This window comes from Heloderma suspectum, chromosome 5 (genome assembly GCF_057233095.1).
Source record: "Heloderma suspectum isolate Gila_16-S chromosome 5, 16-S_ref, whole genome shotgun sequence".
Taxonomy (NCBI): Eukaryota; Metazoa; Chordata; class Lepidosauria; order Squamata; family Helodermatidae; genus Heloderma; species Heloderma suspectum.
Window position 1 is genome coordinate 192,944,159 of NC_139462.1, and position 12,166 is coordinate 192,956,324.

General features: G+C 44.7%; 1 protein-coding gene across 1 annotated transcript in view; it reads right to left on the reverse strand.

The window, feature by feature from the left end:
* The window catches only part of LOC146344989 (putative acyl-CoA dehydrogenase 6), a 174,839-nt gene that overhangs the window by 8,308 nt on the left and 154,365 nt on the right, over positions 1 to 12,166 (reverse strand). The gene's annotated exons all lie outside the window — the stretch shown is intronic.

Here is a 12,166-nt window from a genome sequence, read left to right on the forward strand (position 1 = left end):
TGCTTTTTGAGCACAGAACGCTGACTTGGACTAGTGGACAGTCCTTCAAATAGAGAACCCCTTCAAATGGGAGATTGCCCTCTATTGTTGTTGTTAAGTCGTTAAGTCGTGTCCGACTCTTCGTGACCCCATGGACCATAGCACACCAGGCCTTCCTGTCCTCTGCTGTCCCCTGGAGTGTGCTCAAGTTCATATTCATTGCATCCGTGATGCTATCTACCAATCTCATCCACTGCCATCCCCTTCTCCTTTTGCCTTCAATCTTTCCCAGCATCAGGGTCTTTTCCAGGGACTTTTCTCTTCGCATTAGGTGGCCAAAATATTGGAGCTTCAGCTTCAGTATCTGTCCTTCCAATGACCACTCAGGGTTGATTTCCTTTAGGATGGACTGATTTGACCTCCTTGCTGTCCAGGGAACTCGTTAAGAATCTTCTCCAGCACTACAGTTTGGCATTAATTGTTTGGCGTTCAGCCTTCCTTATAGTCCAGCTCTCACAGCCATACGTTACTACTGGGAAAACCATAGCTTTGATTATACAAACCTTTGTTGGCAAGGTGATATCTCTGCTTCTTACAATGCTGCCTAGGTTTGCCATAGCTTTCCTCCCAGGGAGCAAGCATCTTTTAATTTCATAGCTACAGCCACCATCTGTGGTGATCTTGGAGCCCAAGAAAAAAAATAAAATCTGTCACTGCTTCCATTTCTTCCCCTTCTATATGCCAGGAAGTGATGGGGCCAGATGCCATGATCTGAGTTTTTTTTAATGTTGAGTTTCAAACCAGCTTTTGCACTCTCCACTTTCACCCTCAACAAGAGGCTCTTTAGATCTTCTTTGCTTTCTGCCATTAGGGTGGTATCGTCTGCGTATCTGAGGTTGTTGATAATTCTCCCGGCAATCTTAATTCCGATCTGTGATTCATCCAACCTGGCGTTTCTCATGATGTACTTGGTATATAAGTTAAATAAGCAGGGTGACAATATGCAGCCTTGTCGTACTCCTTTCCCAATTTTGAACCAATCGGTTGTTCCATGTCCAGTTCTTACTGCTGCTTCTTGACCCTCATACAGGTTTCTCAGGAGACAGGTAAGGTGGTCTGGTACTCCCATCTCTTTAGGAATTTGCCACAGTTTGTTGTGATCCACACAACCAAAGGCTTTAGTGTAGTCAATGAAGCAGAAATAGACGTTTTTCTGGAATTCTCTTGCTTTCTCCATGATCCAGTGAATGTTGGGGATTTGATCTCTAGTTCCTCTGCATCTTCGAAACCCAGCTTGTACTTCTAGTACTTCTCGGTTCACATCCTGCTGAAGCCTAGCTTGTAGGATTTTGAGCATAACCTTGCTGGCATGTGAAATGAGCGCAATTGTACGGTAGTTCGAACACTCTTTGGCATTGCCCTTCTTTGGAATTGGAATGTAAACTGACCTTTTCCAATCTTATGGCCACTGTTGAGTGTTCCAAATGTGTTGGCATATTGAGTGCAGCACTTTAACAGCATCACCTTTTAGGATTTTAAATAGCTCAGCTGGAATACTGTCATCTCCACTACCTTTGTTATTAGTAATGCTTCCTAAGGCCCACTTCACTTCACTCTCTAGGATGTCCGGCTCAAGTTCAGTGACCACACTATCATGGCTATCAGGGACATTAAGATCTTTCCTGTATAGTTCTTCTGTGTATTCTCTCCACCACTTCTTAATCTCAGCTGCTTCTGTTAGGTCCCTGCCTTCTTTGTCCTTTATCATGCCTGTCTTTGCACAAAACGTTCCCTTGAGTTCTCCCATTTTCTTGAAGAGATCTCTAGTCTTTCCCATTCTATTGTTTTCCTCGATTTCTTTGCATTGTTCATTTAAGAAGGCCTTCTTGTCTCTCTTTGCTATTCTCTGGAAATCTGCATTCAGTTGGATATATCTTCCCCTTTCTCCCTTGCTTTTCGCTTCCCTTCTTTCCTCAGCTACTTGTAAAGCCTCATCAGACAGCCACTTTGCTTTCTTGCATTTCTTTTTCTTTGGGATGGATTGAGTTGCTGCCTCCTGATCAATGTTACGGACCTCCATCCATAGTTCCTCAGGCACTCTGTCTATCAGGTCTAATCTCTTAAATCTATTCCTCACCTCCACTGCATATTCATAAGGGATATGGTTTAGGTGATACCTGAACGGTTTAGTGGTTTTCCCTACGTTCTTCAATTTAAGCTGAAATTTTGCAATAAGAAGCTCATGATCTGAGCCACAGTCAGCTCCAGGTCTTGTTTTTACTGACTGTATAGAGCTTCTCCATCTTTGGCTGCAAAGGACATAATCAATCTGATTTCGATATTGACCATCTGGTGATGTCCATGTGTAGAGTCGCCTCTTGTGCTGTTGGAAAAGAGTGTTTGTTCTCTTGGCAAAACTCTATTAGCCTTTGTCCTGCTTCATTCTGTACACCAAGGCCATGCTTGTCTGTTATCCTGGTTATTTCTTGACTTCCTACTTTAGCATTCCAATCCCTTATGGTGAAAAGGACATCTTTTTTTGGTGTTAGTTCTAGAAGGTGTTGTAGGTCTTCATAGAACCGATCACCCTCAGCTTCTTCGGCGTCAGTGGTTGGGGCATAGACTTGAATAACTGTAATGCTGAATGGTTTGCCTTGGATTTGTACTGAGATCATTCTATCGTTTTTGAGATTGTACCCCAGTACTGCTTTTCCTCACCCTTTTATTGACTATGAGTGCTACTCCATTTCTTCTAAGGGATTCTTGCCCACAGTAGTAGATACAATGGTCACCTGACTTAAATTCGCCCATGCTTGTCCATTTTAGTTCGCTGATTCCCAAGATGTTGATGTTCAATCTTGCCATCTCATGTTTGACCACCTCCAGCTTACCTTGATTCATTGATCTTACATTCCAGGTTCCTAAACAATATTGTTCTTTACAGCATTGGACTTCCTTTTCACCACCAGACACATCCGCAGCTGAGTGTCCTTTTTGGCTTTGGCCCAGCTGCTTCACTCTTTCTGGCACTACTTGGCAATTCCCTCTGCTGTTCCCCAGTAGTATATTGGACACCTTCCAACCTGAGGGGCTCATCTTCCGACGTCATATCTTTTAGCCTTGTGATATGTTCCATGGGGTTTTCTTGGCAAGAATACTGGAGTGGGTTGCCATTTCCTTCTCCAGTGGACCACATTTTGTCAGAACTCTCCGCCATGACCTGTCTGTCTTGGGTGGCCCTGCACGGCATAGCTTATGGCTTCACTGAGTTACGCAAGCCCCTTCGCCACAACATGGCAATGATCCATGAAGGGGAGATTGCCCTCTGACAGACCTTCAAAGAGAGGGGTGGCCTTTGCAAAGTAGGGCACCTGGCCACACTATGAATCGAAGCTACATGTGGAGAAGGGAGCAATGGAACAGCACTGATGGCTCTGCCCCTAATTTCATGCATCTCACTGGCCCCACCCCTGCAACATCCAGGCATGGGTGTTATGTCTGCAGCAAGATGCGAAGGAATCCATGCAATCAGAGCCACATGAGGAAATTCAGTGGGTGGGACCAGTACCATGTTGAAGACAGAAACCCATTTGTTAAATCACATGTATTACTAAAATGAGTATTTTAGTAACATTACTAAAATGAAAAGGTGTCAATTCAAAAGCCGCATGAGGGCATTGGGAATCCTTGTTATTTCCTTTAGTGGAGTTTAAAAGTATTTACTTTCAAATTAAAAGTGAAGGTTCATCAGAATAATTTAAAACAATCTCTTTGGACTCTGAGGCAGATGGCTGATTTGTTTAAACCATTTTATGCAGGCTTTATGTGCTCTTTGTTCTATGTGCTTTCTGATAAGATGGTTTAAGATATTTGCCTCACATATTCGAAAATGACAATCAGAAATCCAACCCCAGATTCTACAGTGATATTTACCTTTCACAGCTGGTGCCTGTCTTGAGAGGCGATTTCATTTGAGAAAGAGAGAAGACAATAAACAAATGGCTAACCAAGCCATCCACATTATATCGCCCTGACGGCATTTCTCTTTTTCCTGTTCTGCCACATTTAATTTCCGGTTTATTCATTCTCATAATCCATGTAACCATCTTTAAAATCATAGGAGAAATAGCCAAGAGGCTGTTTGCTGTGATTTACAGTGTGATTTTGGTAGCATTGTGTGCACCGCAGCATAAATGCATTTAAAAAAAGTGGTTCTTGGCTTTTGGAGACATCCATATTGAATTGTGAATCTGCCAGACTGATTTCCTGCTTCAGTCACTTGATTTATTGTTTATCTGACAAGATTCCATTTATAAATCAGTACAGTCAATGGCTTTTTGCAGCCTTCTTGTTCTCAGACACTATGCTGTCAGTGACCAGTATCTTCTTGTTGCAGAAGGCTACCTTCCAAATGACTCGTGCAAATGGATTTCTTCTTTATCAGCTACACCCCTTTCCCCCCACACCACAGGTCACCCCATTCATCAGGGTCTCGTGACTCTCTATGGAGCATTTTCAGAGGGCTGAAAAGGACAATCCGTCCAAAGGAGGGTCCACTTCTACCAGTGCAGTTGATCCAGTATAAATCAAGATCCAGCTAATACCAGCCAAGGTGTCCACTTGCAAATCACCAAAAAAGAGGTCAGAAGGAGACAAACGATTGCATATGCTAATTTATATGCATGGATGCCAATTTAGAAATAGTTATTGTAATCTAAATAGAAATATAGTACATCTCATCAGAGGGCAGTGCAGATGTCTTTATACCAGGGCAGATCATAGGCCTGTCTAGCCCAGCAGTGTAGAGCCTCTTTGCACCCAAGGGCCAAATGCCATTTTGGAGATGCTCCCAGGGGCCTAGGGTGGCCGCTTGTGAATCACCAAAAAAGAGGGCATGCATCACAAATGAAGAGGACAAAAGAGGACTCAAATTTGCATAAAATTTGCATATGCTAATTGACAGGTATAGATGCAAATTTAGAACTGATTACTGTAATCTGAACAGAAATACCGTACATCTCACCAGTGCATGGAAGATTGTGACCAGGTGACCTGTGTGCCTTGCTCAGTCTGCTGTCCAAGTGCTGTTGATGGGCAGCTTCAAGGCCCAGCTCTCCCTCCTGATGGTCCTTTCTCTTTAAACTAGACTTGGGCTGGACAGCCCTTCAAATAGAGGATGCCTTCAAAATAGATGACAGTCCTCTGGCAGCCCTCCAAATAGAGAACTGCCCTCTAGCAGCCCTTCAAATAGAGGACTGTCCCCTCTAAATGAGTACACATGACTACCCTAGCAGCCTGCTTGTAAGCTGACCCCAACACCTACTCCATATCCACCAAACTCTGGCTTCAGACCTAGTTCTTCAATTCGAGCAAATAGCAGCTGCTGAACAACTTCGGTTCACTTTGTCTCTGCCTATTCTGAATTATGACCACTTGTCTGCCTTGGACCACGTCATCCGCTGTGGTCCTTCAGACCCACAGAAGTCATCCATCATGCTGCCCATCTCTGAATCTGGCTGAGGCCTGACAGACTGGCTGAAGCCTAAAGTAAACACCATTCCCTTGTTGAAATAGGAAATAAATGTAATGCTGTCCCAACAAAAAGAAAAACAACAAGTGGCAAGAAGACTACTTAACCAACCTAAGAATACTTCAGGCAGCAAGAAACTGGCAAAGGAAATTATTCTGTAAGGGGCCAAGGCATGAACCTCCAATGACTGGCAGCAGAAGTTGGAACCATTAGGAGGGGCACCTGGGCATACAAAATGGTAGGCCTCGAACAGCCTTGGGAACAACCTCGTGCCCTCCAGATGTGTTAGACAGCAACTCCCATCATTCCCAGCCAAGCATGTCCATTAGCTATGATGGGAGTTGAAGTTCAACAAAGCACCAAGTTGGGAAATGTTGACCTAGAATATCTCTAAAGTGTAGCTTCTAGATTGCTGAGGAATACCCATCAAAACTGCAGAAGAGGCATGCACTCCCAACTCTCTATGATTTCTGAGACTCAAAACTGGCTGCCAGGGAGCCTGTCTGTAGGGGTGTACGAAACCCCGCTTACCTGGCTCCTCCGGGTTCCGCTGGGGGGGGGGAGGCGCTCTGTCCCTCCCCCCGGAATCCTGGCTGGCTGGCTCCGCTCCGCAGGGATTCTGCGGAGCCACTGGCTGGCTCCACCAGCAGCTGGACATCCAGCCGCTGGCTAGCAGGGACGCAAACTGTATTCAGCCTATCACATCTGGGTTAAAAAAACCCAAATGCATACGCAAATGGCGGCGGCTATGGCCATCGCCATTTGCGTTCCTTATTTTTGGCCGTCTTAGTCTACGTTAATATTTACGTAGACTAAGATGGCGAAAATAAGGGGGAACGCAAATAGCGTAGCGGGCACTATTTGCGTTCCCCTTTATATTCACTGTCTTAGTCTACATAAATATTTACGTAGACTAAGACGGCCAAAAATAAGGAACGCAAATGGCGGCCATAGCCGCCGCTATTTGCGTACGCGTTGTTTTTTTTAAAGCCCAGACGTGATAGGCTACGCAAGTCTTTACGTAGCCTATCACGAATGGGGGGGGGAAACAGACTGCAAATGGCAGCGGCGGCAAATGGTCGGAAGACCAGCCGCCGCTGCCACAGCCGCTGCTGGAGCCACCGCCATCCAGAACATCCGCCCCAGGTAAGTCTCGTCCTGGGGGGATCCGCGGGGGGCAGGGGAGTGGCAGGCCGTTCTGCCACGGAGCTTGGGGGGCCGAATGCATTGACATTTGGCCTCACCAAGATCCGTGGCGGAATTCTCTGACATCCCTACCTGTCTGCCTCTCATTTGCACTGAGGACTGTCTATGCTGTCAGTGGCCCTAAGAAAACTCAAAGTAACATAATGTCTAAACAAGCCCTCAGGGTTTATTATTCATTTTTATTCCATCATGTTGCTACATGAAATGTAAGAGAATTACGAATTTTCTTTTTGGACCAGTCAATTGTCTATGAAGAACTTGTTAAGAGCAATCTGGAGCAAATGATTCGTTACTTTATGATGCCTCTTCTCTTGTTTGCAGCTGCTTACTTTTTACAATCAGCTATTCTTCCATCAACATGTTAATTAATGTAAAGAAATGAAACGTGACTGAGCATTTCGTAATTTAATTGCTCTAATTTGCACATATAATACTGAAAGAATAATTCATTGTATGCTTGCATCTCTGGGGCTTTTGCCTCATTCTGTTTTGTGTTATGAAGTTACTGGCCTAGTATCACTACAAGTCCTTCTAGTATTAATAGATTTCAATAGATTATGTAAATATGATAATTAAAATTTGCTGTTATAAACTATTCTGAACTACTGACAATTGTAGAATTGAAACTAGAATCTGTAACAACTCTTCCATGAATTTCAATACATTTGTAATCAGGGCCGTGGTGGCTTAGTGGTTAAGACGCTGAATTGCAGACTGGCAGGACAGCAGTTCGAGACCTGAGTGCTGCATGACGGAGTGAGCTCCCGTCTTCAGTCCCAGCTTCTGCCAACCTAGCAGTTCGAAAGCAAGAAATTGCAAGTAGATAAATAGGTACCGCCTCGGCGGGAAAGGTAACAGCGTTCCATGCACCTCGGTGTTCAGTCATGCCGGCCACATGACCACGGAAGCGTCTTCGGACAGCGCTGGCTCTTCGGCTTAGAAATGGGGATGAGCACCGCACCCTAGAGTCGGACACGACTGGTTGGGGACACCTTTACGTTTAGCTGTTTTATGCAATCATTAATTTATTTTTTTAAAAAGTCCTGCACATAATTGAGAATAGTCATGTGTGTGTGTGTGTGTGTGTGTGTGAAACAATTCATTCTAAATATTTGATAACTGATATCTGGTACTCATTATTGAGAATATGCTTTTCATGTTGCATCTTTGTGTTAGACCTGGGCGCTGGGCACTGGGTGAGCAGGGGTGATGCTAAGTGGGAGGGGGTCAGCACTCCACCTCCTCCTCCAAAGAAAGAAAGAAAATTAGAATCCCCTCCCACAGGACATTCTAGCCCATCCCCCATCATTCTAATCATTTCCTGCTAGCACTGTCTACTGTGGGTGTCTCTTGCTTCAGTGTGCGTATTGCACATAGTGGAACTTACCTTTTGAGCCTTTTGACATGGGGGAATGGTAGGTAGTGGGTAACTGGTCTGGAAGTGTGCAAAAAAAAAAAAAAAAGAACCAAAAGCCCCATAGCCAGCAGCAGCACCTAATAGAAATCCATTCTGTTTACATTTTAATGCAAATTTACCTAATTTCACCCTTTCGAACCACTATGCTAACCAAAACTCCCTTTGAGTTTTGGCCTTTGAAATCCATACTTCTCTGAATTTTGCAATGGAATTCTCCAATCAAAAACTGTGTACAAAAATGTTTTGCTGATTCACACATCCCTATACCCACTTACCTAGAAGTAAGCTTCTAGATAAAATTATTTGATGCCCGAAACGATTCCAGGTTAAATTTCTCAGTGCCCTAACTGATGGTGCCCTAGAACAGTTCATCATGGAACCGACCAGAGGGGGGGGGGGGCGATCTTGGATTTAATCCTAAATGGTGTCGCTGAGGACCTAGTACGAGATGTAAATGTTGTTGAACCAGTTGAAAACAGTGATCACAGTGCTATCAGATTTAATATATATTTCAGTGGAAAATTGCTCAGGAAGTCCAACATAGTCACATTTGACTTCAAAAGAGGAAACTTCTCTAAAATGAGGGAAGTGGTGAAGAGGAACTTAAAAGGGAGAGTCATGAGGATTAAATACCTTCAAAAGGCTTGGAGATTACTCAAAACTACAATAATAGAAGCCCAGCTAAAATGTATATCACAGGTTAAGAAAGGTAGGACCAAGCCAAGGAGGTCGCCGGCATGGTTAATGAGCAGTGTTAAGGGAGCTATTAGGGAAAAGAGAGCTTCCTTTAGAAAATGGAAGTCTTGCCCAAGTGAGGAAAGCAAAAGGCAACACAAGTTTGCAAAAAGGCAATGCAAGCAAACAATAAGAGATGCAGGAAAGCATTATGAAGAGCATATCGCTAACAACATCAAGGCCAACAGTAAAGAATTCTTTAAATATATCAGAAGCAGAAAACCAGCTAGGGAGGCAGTTGGACCACTGCATGACAATGGAGTTAAAGGAGTACTGAAGGAGGACAAGGAGACTGCAGAGAAGCTGAATAAATTCTTTTCATCTGTCTTCACTGCAGAAGATATGGGACAGATACCTGTGCCTGAACTGATGTTTTCAGGAAGGGAGTCTGAGGAGCTGAGGCAATAGTGGTTACAAAAGATGAAGTTCTCAACCTTATAGATAAATTGAAAGCAAATAAATCACCGGGCCCAGATGGTATCCATCCTAGACTTCTTAAAGAACTCAAATATGAAATTGCTGATCTTCTAGCCAAAAAAAGCAACATGTCCGTAAGACCAGTCTCTGTACCAGAGGACTGGAAGACGACCAATGTAACACCAATTTTCAAAAAGGGATCCAGTGGGGATCCGGGAAATTACATGCCAGTTAGCTTAACGTCTGTTATAGAGATGGCAGAGAATTCTGCCACTGACTCCAGTGAGGCCGGATTCTAAGAATCCAGCCCCCCGGAGTCGGTGGCAGAATGGACCACTCACCTCCACCACCCTGCAAAGTTCGCGCTGGCCGGATCCTACCAGCCACCGCTGGGTCCGTCCGCTGCCCAGACTGCGGATGCAAATGGCATCCAGTGTAGTGGACGCCATTTGCATCCCTGTTCCTTCATGCGATAGGCTACATAAAGATTTACGTAGCCTATCATGGCAAACAGCAGGGATGCAAATGGCATCCGCTACGCTGGATGCCATTTGAGTCTGCAATCTGGCAGTCCGGCAGTGGATGGACCCAGCCACCAGCTCCGCGGACTCGCTGCGGAGTGGAACCGGCCAGGGAAGATTCCAGGGGGAGGAATGGATCGCTTCCCCCTTCCGTGGACTCCGTGGCGGACTTGGGTAGGTGGGGTTCACACACCCCTAGTCTGTTATGGGTAAATTGGCTGAAGGCATTATTAAACATAAAATTAGTAAGTATATAGAAGGACAAGCCCTGCAGAAAAAGAATCAACATGACTTCCGCAAAGGTAAGTCCTGTCTCACTAACCTTTTAGAGTTCTTTGAGAGTGTCAAGAAACATGTAGACAGAGGTGATCTGGTAGATAATGTTTACTTGGACTTTCAAAAGGCTTTGACAAAGTCCCTCACCAAAGACTCCTGAGCAAACTTAGCAGTCATGAAATAAGAGGACAGGTCCTCTTATGGATCAGTAACTGGTTAAAGAACAGAAAGCAGAGAGTAGGAATAAATGTTAAATTCTCCCAATGGAGGGAAGTAAATAGTGGGGTCCCACAGGGATCTGTATTAGGACCAATGCTTTTCAACCTGTTCATAAATGATCTTGAATTAGGAGTGAGCACTGAAGTGGCCAACTTTGTGGATGACACCAAATTATTTAGGGTCGTAAAACAAAAAGGGATTGCAAAGAGCTCCAAAAGGATCTTTCCGAAATGGGAGAATGGGCATCTAAATGGCAAATGCAGTTTAATGTAAGCAAGTGTAAAGTGATGCATGTTGGTCAAAAAATCCTAAGGTCAAGTCTAGCCTGATGGGATCTGAACTAGCAGTGACTGACCAGGAAAGAGATTTTGGGGTTGTGGTGGACTGGACAGCTCAATGAAGATGGCAACTCAGTGTGCAGCCGCTGTAAAAAACCCCATGTTAGGCATAATTAGAAAAGGAACTTAGAATAAAACTGCCAATATCATACTGCTCCTATACAAATCTATGGTGCGACCACACTTGGAATACTGTGTACAGTTCTGGTCACCACACCATACCTAAAAAAAGATATTGTAGAGCTGGAAAAAGTGCAGACAAGGGCAACTAAAGTGATCAAGGGGCTGGAGCACCTCCCCTATGACAGAAGCTTACAACAGCTGTGATTGTTTAGCTTGGAAAAAAGGAGGTTAAGGGGAGACATGGTAGAGGTCTACAAAATTATGTATGGTGTGGAGAATGTGGATAGGAAGACATTTTTCTCCATCTCTCATAATACTAGAAGCTGGGGTCATCCTATGAAGCTGATTGGTGGGAGATTCAGGACAGATAAAAGGAAGTACATCTTCACACAGCACATAGTTAAACTTGGAATTCGCTGCCACAGGAAGTAGTGATGGCCACTCACTTGGATGGCATTAAAAGGGGGTTAGACAAATTCCTGGGGGAAAAGGCTACCAATGGCTACCAGTCTTGATGGCTATGTGCTATCTCCAGTACCAGAGGCAGTGAGCCTATGTACACCAGTTGCTGGGGAACATGGCTGGGAGGGTGCTGTTGTGTTCATGCCTTGCTTGTGGGTTCCTGGTTGCCAACTGTTTGGCCACTGTGTGAACAGAATGCTGGACTAGATGGACCCTTGGTCTGTTCCAGCATGGCTCTTCTTATGTTCTTAAGCCACACTGAACTCAATGGGACTTACTTTTGAGTAGACTTGTAGGGGGTTGCACTCTTAGTCTCGCAACAAAACTAAAGAGCTGTGTTCAAGTGTATGGGCTGTATGCAATAGGGCGCTTCTGTGTGTGGCCAGCACGGCTGGTTCCATTCTGCACACAGCCAGCCCCATTGGTCATGGTCCGTGTGCAGCCCCTACCACTTGTGGCCACAATGTAGCACTTCCAGGGGCAAGCCCCGAAATGAGCAGAAATGCTCATTTCTGGAAGGGGCAGGTCATGCCATCCGGAAACGCGTGTTCCCACTCATTTGGGGCTTGCCATAGAAGTGCCACATCGCAGCTGCAAGTTGTAGGGGCTGCGTGAGGACAGTGACCAGCAGTGCTGGCTGTGTGCGCAAGGCCCCTGTTGGATCCTGCCCCTTACAATCATTTGAAAGCCATACAAGGCTTGCCTGCCTGTCAGGCTTCACTAGACATCTGAAATATCAGACTTTGCAGGCTATTTTTGCTGTCTCGTTTCTGAATGAAATTAAGCCCCATCTTTAATATAAAATTGTGTTCAGGGAGTATTAACTTCGACTATTATTTTTTGTGTACAGCTACTGATTATGTCTGATGCTGTGCAGAACATCTGCAGAATCTTTGTATAAAACCTCAGAAATCATCAGTGGCAGGTGGTCCATTTTATAGCT